The following is a 9,315-nucleotide window of genomic DNA, read 5'->3' as shown; positions in this document are numbered from 1 at the left end:
ATAAAATTGTTATATTTGTTATATATATTTTATCTTAATTCTAAAATTTTCTAATAAAAACCCTAATTTCCCAAATTTCTCAATGTAATACCCTAAATCCCTAAACACACGCACACAACACTCAGTGAGGGAGGGAGAAAGGGGCAACAGTGAAGGGAGAAGGGGGAGCTCGAGGGAGAAGAGGGGAAGAGAGGAGGGGACGACGCGGCTGGGTCCTTCCCGCCGTCGTCGTTGTCGTTGAGGCGCCGGAGGAGAGAGAGATTTGCTTTGCAGAGGCGTTGAGGGAGAGAGGGAGCCGCGCTCTGCTGCCGATCCGCCACCGAACTGCCGCACGCGGGGAGCCATTGCCATCGCGAGCTGTAGCGCCGCACAGTCCAGCCACCGTGACCTCCGTAGAGCCACCGTCGTTGCGCTGTTCCGCCGTCACCGCTGTTGCCCTAGAGCTCGTCATTGAGCAGGACCGAGATGAAAGAGAGCGCGAGCGAGAGAACAGAGAGTCTTATTGAAGACCTCCCTTTGAAGGTGTAAAGTGTACAACCTTTAGACTCTGGTATTTTACCTTAAACTTCTTATTTTTAGTGCTTCTATTTGCATTTACATTGTAGTTCACAATTAACAAAACTATTATTAGTATTTTTTTTCCAGCTTCTAATGAAAAATTTGAATCTCTGAGACTTAATAAGTATGTTCCATCGTGCATTCAACCTCTGGAAGTCATGATTCAGGTATGGATTTATTCTCCGGCAGAAAATTTTATTTCTGGAAATTACAGGAAATTTGTGTCTATGATTACAGAAAATCTTATTTCTAGAAATTATCTTTTGTTGTTTGAGTATATATTTGTTACTAACTTTATTATTGCTTCTTAATTTGTATGATCCAGTATGGTAAAGATTATGAATTTGATGCTCCAGTGAAGCTCCTAGAGAAACATCTACATGCTATGGCACAATCTGTTGATGAGCAACTTCTTGTTGTTTCTCAGGTCTTGGCTTCTTAATCAATGGTTGATTTGAAATGCTTACCCCTCCTCCTTTTGGATTCATATAGGTTATTGCTTTCAATGATAAGCCTGTGAAGAATTTGAAGGGCTTGGCCACCATGGTTGAGAACTGTGATGATGAGTTTCTAAAGTTTGATCTGGAATACCAACAGGTTCTCTCTCATGGACTCAATCATGTGAATTTTTTTTGACTTTCTAAAGTTTTCTGAATTAACATTTAATCTAACTTTCATGTATCAGTAAGCTGCCCATTCTTCTCTTTACCCATTCTTTACATATTTCGTTTAAGCATATATTTTTCTAGTTTCTTATGTGGAATTTGACTTGTCATATCAATTAGAAGTTGTTTCTTTCTCTATCTTTTACATAATTAAATTGAAAGTAAAACTACACTTTAGTACTAGGAAAATTTTCATTTAAAAACTTAGCCTGTAAAAGATTAAATGTACTCGCTTTAGTCCTTGTAATATTTATGTTTCAACACTTTAGTTTGTAAAAATATATCAGTTCTAATATTTACTTCATGATGTGATAGTTACTGCAATAGGCACTTAGCGCATGTGTATTTAGTATGTAATAATACTAATTTCTGTATTTTACTAATTTTCTATTTGTTAATGAAGTTTATCTAAAAGTAATAATACTGATTTCAATTTCTCAATCATTCCTTTCATCTACAAGAATTGAATACACGAGTTCAAGCATTTAGGCTTCTATTTTGTTTAGATTTATTAATAAATAATTAAAGGCAATGACTAAGAATAATATCAGTTCTAATAATACATAGAGTCTAAGTTTGTGATATGACTTATAGTTTCTTTCGTACAACTCTTAAGTCTTTTAGCCGTTGAGTATGCGAGGGGGTGGATCTAGCTTGATATTTTAAATTGATATTATTTGCGGTTGCTGAAATTCAACCTTTAATGCTTTGATTTGTTAATGCTAAAATTGGATCGTTTAGATTAGTATTCATTTGTTGTTATTATTGTCATTATTCGTCTGCTAATATTGATAGTGTCTTTTGGTGTCGGCTAATAGCTAAGTGTTGGAGGGTTGTTGTTTTAATTTGTCCTATTTTGTGTGTTGATTTTCATATAATGTGCTCCAATTCCAAGATCAACAGCAGTCTTGATCTTCACTAAGGGGGGGAGATTAAACTGAAAATAATATCAGTGCATTTATAATGAAATGCTTCTTGAAGTTTTGGTCATAGAATTTAACTAGCTTCTTTTTTTATTTACCGATGTCATTTTTAATATCCTAATTCCTGCTCTCTATTAGGCATTCAGTTCACTGTTTTCACTATACAAACTGCTTTAACTAATTTACTTAAATTGCTGAGAAATTGAGATAAACTGATTTAGTTTTTTCATATTTACACGTTTCCAATATCCACTTGAAAGGCATAATTAATGATACCATTTATGGGTAAGCCACTTAAGGTTCTGTGGTTATAAGATTTGCAGGTAATTTCTATGTTATATGCTCTAGTGTTGGTATTGAATCTGCTTTAATTTTATTTCCCAGGATGTGACAGCAACTAAAAGAAATGAATTTGAGGATTATTTTTTGAAGCGAGAGTTGCTCATGGGAATATATGAGAAGGGTTTTGAAAGGCCTTCTCCTATCCAAGAAGAAAGCATTCCAATTGCTCTTACTGGTAGTGACATTCTTGCAAGGGCTAAAAATGGGACAGGCAAAACAGCTGCATTTTACATTCTTGCATTGGAAAAAATTGACCAGAAACAATCTATCCGGGCATAGTCCAAATTGTATTGCTCTCATGCCTGTGGAACAATTTTGTTAATAGTGTCTACTTAGTGTTAATGTATATATCATTGTATAAAACTAAGATTAAGACAAGTGTATTTACTCAACTATATTGATATGTTAGCTGGTTACTTTAATCACAACTTATCTTAATTGTTGATTATCATTTTTTATTTTTAGATTTATTTTGTGATCATCATCATTTTGAGATGTGATTATTCTTTAAAAAAAAATTAAATCTCATAAAACAAAATAGGTTTTGGTCACAGTAAAAACCGTGACAATAGATAAGGCTATGGTCACGATTTTGTGGGGTGACCATAGATAATCTATGGTCACGGTGAAAAACCGTGACCATAGATAAGGCTATGGTCACGGTTTTAAGGTGGGGTGACTATAGAGGCTATGGCCACGGCGAAAAACCGTGACCATAGATAGGGCTATGGTCACGGTTTTAAGGAGGGGTGACCATAGAGGCTATGGCCACGGCGAAAACCGTGACCATAGATAAGGCTATGGTCACGGTTTTAAGGAGGGGTGACCAAAGAGGCTATGGTCACGGTGAAAATCGTGACCATAGATAAGGCTATGGTCACGGTTTTAAAGAGGGGTGACCATAGAGTCTATGGTCACGGTGAAAACCGTAACCATAGATAAGGCTATGGTCACGGTTTTTACGCGTGACCATAGATTAACCTATGGTCACGGTGAAAAAACGTGGCCTAAAGTGTCAGAATTTGAAAATTGAAACCGTGACCATAGAAACCGTGACCATAGATAAAAAAACCGTGACCATAGACCTATGGCCACGAGAGAATAGACCACAGTAAAAAACCGTGACCATAGATCTATGGTCACCCTTTTTACTAGCTATGGTCACGGTTTTTTACCGTGACCATAGGCCTTTTTTTTGTAGTGTCTATAGTTGAACTCAGTGGAATAGAACCACCACAATGGACAAAACCACCTAAGAGTGACGCTCAATTTTCCTTTGCTTTTTTCCTTATATTTTTCCATTTCTCATCTATTTTCCAGTACCGTTCCAACACCTTTTTATAAGTAGGAATTAGCCATTCGTGGGTTGTACCATACCCTCATAGATATCCGACATCATTTGACTAAATCACTTACTTGCCCCCCCCCCCCCAAAAAAAAACTCCTCATCATCATCATCAATAAAAAGGTGGCTTTGCACGTAAAAAGCATACTATAATACAAGATAAGACAAGAAATTAACCTAGTTTGTTCTTAGAATAATTTATATTATTTGCATGATATATATGTTACTTTTAGTTTTCTTCTGACTCTCTTCCATCAATTCTCTCCACGCGATTTGACTCTCCTTGCTCGCACCTCTCTGTTGTCTCTTGCCACCGCCTCTATGACACCTTGTCGTCATAGCTTTTCTATGCAATATCATCATCGTCCGCATTTAGTGCCACTACTACCATGCAAGTTAGGATTCAGGTTCCTAATTTTTAAAGTTAGGGTTCAAGGATTTTAAATTAGGATCTTCAATGATATTAAATTAGGGTTCAATATTTTTTGAAGTTAGGCTCTCTATCTTTTTTGTTGTTGTTGTTGAATTTGAAGGAGAATTTTTTTTCTTGTTGTTATTGAATTTGAAAGATTTGAAATGTGGTATTGTTAGTGGTGATGAGTGGTGAGCATGGAGAGAGAGGCAATGCTGTGGTGATGCTGACAAAAGGTATTGTTATTGTGTTAAAACGAATAATTTTAATACTAAATGTAACGTTGGAGACTATTTTGACAAAAAAAAATTAAAAAAAATTTTGATTTTAACCTCAAATCTTAAAGACTAAAATAGTACTTATCCCACCTTGAATAAATTCTGGGTTATATCTTGCTGTTATTACTTAATTGTAATATTTTGGTATCATTGGGATTTTTTTATAGGTTTTTCTTATAAACATTGTGATAATATAATGTAACTAAACTTGTATAATTTAAAACCTATTTATTTGGTGTCTAATCTAAATTTTACTGTAAATTTATATTGGTATTACATATATGAAAATACAATTTATCAAGTCAGATTTGCGCCTTTTATTAAACTTATTTGATACATTTTGTAGGATAGTTGAGAAAAAAAATATTTGGCTTTCCTTTTGACTAAATTAAAAAAACTTAAATGTCACGTTTATAAATTGCGATCATAGTCATCATATTTTAAAGAAAAAAAAGACCAAATATCACTCTTTTTAACCATAACTATAAAATAGTCTAATGTCACAATTAAAAATTGTGACTATGGAGTAGAGTTAAGGTCACAGTTAAAAACTCTGACAATAAAAAGATTATGGTCACAGTTAAAAGCTATGATTATAAAATGGATAATGTTAGGATTAAAAAGTGTAACTATGACATGGCTAAGGTCACAGTTGTGAAATGGGACTATAAATATAAAAAATGATGTTTTTCACTTTGTAAGAAAAGGATTGTGACCTTTTCTCAGAAGTCGTGACTATATATATTAGTCATGTTGAAAACCGTGACTTTTACTCAAAATAGTGAGTATAAATCAAAGGTTCTGGTTTTTTATACCTATAATTACAGTTTTAAAACGTGAATTAAAGCAAAAAATATTGTAGTGACTGAAACTTACCACCACCATTGTATATAACAATGATTGGAGTTTAATTTGTATATAAATTTTTATTTTTATTTCAATAATATCTTTTATCTTCATCTATATCTATTAATAAAAAACATGTATTTTTTATTATTTTAATATTCGAATTATTCAAGATCTGTTAGTTAATTTATAAAATAATCAAAATCGAAACCTTCACAAACTAATCAAACAAATCAAAATCACCAACCCCATCAACACGTCAAAAATCCTCTGTACTCAAACGCCTTCATATCATTGAGAATAGGAGATATGCTTTTGAAATGTTGTCCAATCAGACTTGCAAAAAAACAAAAAAAGAGGGGGAGGGGTCTAGCTTTAATCCAATCCAGCACTCATGATGCTGACTACTCTATAATCAATTATAAACATCTTCCAAACTTTATTTATTGGTTTAAAATCTCTTGAGTAAATATGTCTGATTGAACGATTGAGATAGAAATCATTCCGAATTCCTAATTACTATTATTTACAAGTATGCCGTTAGTAAATACATCCCATAAAAAAGTCGCATTTGGTACATTCTATCCTATAAGATATAAAAAATAATAGAATAACTAGTAGATACCGGCGGTTTCAAAAGCTGCCGGCCCCATTTGGTACATCATATCTTATAAGATATCTATTAAAATAGAAATCTTGAGTAGTTTGATCATTGAGGCTATCCAAGTGTCAAAATTTTAAGTTCCTTATTACTGTTCATGTCATGCATGTATGTATGTTAATGATATTAATAACTTTTCATGATGGTTATCACACCTAATCTATAAACCTATTATTTTTTTTACATATTCCTTTTTGGAGGGAAATTATGGGGGAATTTCAAATAAAATTTTATGTAATTGTAGTTTGAATTTCGAATGCACCCGCCATGAAACTTCCTGTAATTTGGTTTCACTTATATATATACATACTCCTCTTTGTTGTTTATATAAGTACATATCAGATATATCTTGAGTAGAAATATATAATCTAACATGGGTGAAAGGTGTGACTTTCTTGAAGAAATCTCCACAAAAAGAGCAGATTGGATCATTAAGGTTTATGTTGTAAGGATGTGGTATGGTCCTCCACGCCCAAATAGTAGTGAAGCTGGTGCTTTAGAGATTGCATTGCACGACTTGAAGGTTTGTTTAAACCATATTAACTTCTAAATTATTATCCGGAATTTGTTCAAACTATCATATAACATTATTGTCATTTTATTGTTACCAGGGCAGCAGGATACACTGCACGATTCCAAAATCAGTGGTGCGACTGTTCCGGCCCATTCTGTCGGAGGGGCAGCTATATAGTATTTCTTCTTTTATAGTCCAAAAGAACAATATGTGGATGAAGTGCAGCTCGCTTCAGTATAGGATCACCTTATTACAAAGAAGCATGGTTGTTCATATCCCTCAACTGCTCTTTCCGTTTCAGCCATTTACATTTAGGAGTATTGCGTCTATCCTGCAAGAAGAAAGGCTTGATCAGAATTTTCTTTTTGGTAATGGTTTAATCCAGACTCTGTTTAATGTTTTTTTTTTATGATTTATCCATTAACATAAAGCATCTTTTTGCATTATAGATGTGCTAGCAGAGGTTATAGGGAAGGAGGACCCAAAGGATTTGGTTACCAAGCAAGGGCAGGAAAGCAAGCGGTTAGGGCTGTTAGTGGAGGACCTTGAGTAAGTGTTGTGTATTTAAAGCCTTATGACAATCAGGTTGATGTACAACTCATTTAATTGTTATCAAACATGCTAACAACTTACAATATATCAGGAAGAATTCTATCAGTTGTACCCTATTTGGTTCACTGGTAGATTTGATCCAACCCTATTTAGATGGTGATAAGACTGAACCTCTCATAGTTGCATTCCAACTATTTAGAGCAAAGGAATGGAATGGTATGAATCTAAATACATAAATGATTTAAAATGTTAAATAAAGATGCTTTTTAGAATAATGCAGATATTTATTGTTTTGTCTTGATCTTCAGGAAAGATTAGTATTCAGAGTAGTTTTGACACATCTAACATCCACATAAATCCCAATATTAAAGAGGCCGAACTATTTAAAAAGAGGTATATATCTGTTAATAAGTTTGTAGTAATAAAATATCATGTAAATTTACTCAATCTTCTGTTATATAGTTTGGTGGACAGCACTCAAGGTGATAGTTGTTTTTCATCCCAGAGGATAAGTCATATGTCATCCAGTTCATATCGATCTGCTATTGATGAGCTCAGAAAAGGGATCTGCAAAGTTGAAACAATAGACAGTGTGTTGAATGCAAGTGATGTGAGCATATAAAAGAATCATATATCCTTTTGAATTTGGCTATACACCATTATTTATCATTTTAAGAACAACAATTTTTTTTTGTTAAGGTTGGGTTTAAATGGATACTATGTACGATTGTTGACTTTGATGTCGGGAGGAATGATTGGTTCTTCATAGCTTGCAAGTATTGTCATAAAAAATGCAAAAAGATAGAGGAGAGATTTGAATGTGACCATTGCCGCAAGAAGGCCGTTCAGGTAGACTTGCGGTATAAGCTTCAAGCTTATGTTTCCGATGCAACTGGAAGTATGTGTGTAGTGTTGTGGGATACCGAAGCAAGCCAAATTGTAGGGTTGAGTGCAAACAAAGTCAGAGAAACCTACAGTCAGGTACAATGAACATATTGCAATTTGTTTATCATTAGTTCAAAAATAGCATTAACATCCTATTGATTATTTTAAGAATTCATAATGAAGGATGATTCTGATGATTCTTACCCGGAGGTGCTGAAGACGGCCTTGGACATGAAGTTGCTATTAAGGATTAATGTAAAAAGTAGTCATTTGAGTGGTAATGAGAACGTGTACAATGTCACAAAAGCTTGCTATGATGAGCACCTTATCCATAAATACAGCCAGTCTGTAAATGAACAATCTACGAAGGTAAGGAAATTTGAAAATATCAACCCTTAGAATAAATTTATATAGTTTTACATACTATTTCTCTTAAAAAATCATGCAGAACCAGTCTATTGGATATTGCAGGGGTTGGATAATGTTACTAGCTTGGATTGTACTACTGATGTTGTTTATCTTGGTGATGATGAATCTGTCCAAGGTGGACAAGTAAGTTTTTTAGTGTATAGAAAAGGAATTTTCAATGATTAAAAAAGTATGATTAGAGTGTTAAGGATTATTAACTATTTAATTTGTTTTGATAATCAGGAATCTGTCAATGAGTCTAAGACAGTTACCAGCAGCAAGGGAAGAGCTAAAAGGATTGATGCAGGAATTATAGGAGTAGTTGCGAAAGACTTGGAAAGTATACCCGTAGGGCAGTTGTCAAGTACTAAGAAGCCAAGGTTGAGTATTAAGAAAGAAAAGACTCTCTAGACTCTGTACTAAATTAGAGAGCTAAAAAGACTAATACAGGAATTATAGGAGTAATTGTGAAAGACTTGGAGAGTATATCCATAGGGATGTTGTCAAGTACTAAGAAGTCAAAGACTTGGAGAGTATATCTCTAGACTTTGTAATGATGTTTATGTCTCTAGAAAGTGTGCTTTTAGAATTTCGTTTTCTAATTTGTATTGATGCTAATGACTTAATCTTTCCTGCATGGAGTAACCCATATCAATATAGTTGTTGATTATAAATTATCTATCTATATCCCAAACTTACAATTATCATATTATATAGTACAATATATATACAATATAATCTAGAAGGAACAGATTCAATAACAATTATACATAAGAGAAATCATTTACAAATTAGTAAAGGAACTCTTAGAATATAGTATATCAACTTTCACTATTCTTAAACATGGTTTAATTAATAATAATTTTTAGAGGATGGTCAAGGCATGCAACCAAATATATAGATTTTAAATATATATATATATATAT

The 9,315-nt window shown here is 33.5% G+C and overlaps 1 protein-coding gene and 2 long non-coding RNA genes across 6 annotated transcripts in view; 1 reads left to right on the top strand and 2 right to left on the bottom strand.

Moving 5' to 3' along the window:
• LOC107483302 (uncharacterized) overlaps nt 1-2,738 on the top strand; it is a 7,160-nt gene extending 4,422 nt beyond the window's left edge. The window contains exons 1-4 of one of the 2 annotated variants that reach the window (XR_008008289.1): nt 161-550; nt 632-725; nt 884-1,155; nt 2,531-2,738. This is a non-coding gene — a long non-coding RNA (uncharacterized LOC107483302). Of the gene's footprint in view, nt 1-160; nt 551-631; nt 726-883; nt 1,156-2,530 lie in introns of those variants that run through there. The other variant, XR_008008290.1, reaches the window with a different exon arrangement.
• The window catches only part of LOC107483324 (stilbene synthase 1), a 66,511-nt gene that overhangs the window by 28,229 nt on the left and 28,967 nt on the right, over nt 1-9,315 (bottom strand). The gene's annotated exons all lie outside the window — the stretch shown is intronic.
• Nucleotides 6,248-8,324, bottom strand: LOC110279867 (uncharacterized). Of its 2 annotated transcripts, XR_002373514.2 has the most exons (4): nt 8,186-8,324; nt 7,922-8,067; nt 7,540-7,663; nt 6,248-6,875 (listed from the first exon to the last, which is right to left on the bottom strand). It is a non-coding gene; the product is annotated as an uncharacterized LOC110279867 (long non-coding RNA). The 2 variants fall into 2 exon arrangements; XR_008008291.1 differs by lacking the exon at nt 6,248-6,875 and having other exon boundaries at nt 6,907-7,663.

Source organism: Arachis duranensis, chromosome 4 (genome assembly GCF_000817695.3).
Source record: "Arachis duranensis cultivar V14167 chromosome 4, aradu.V14167.gnm2.J7QH, whole genome shotgun sequence".
NCBI lineage: Eukaryota > Viridiplantae > Streptophyta > Magnoliopsida > Fabales > Fabaceae > Arachis > Arachis duranensis.
The sequence above is the reverse complement of the archived record's forward strand: the minus strand, read 5'-3'. Positions and strand labels throughout refer to the sequence as shown.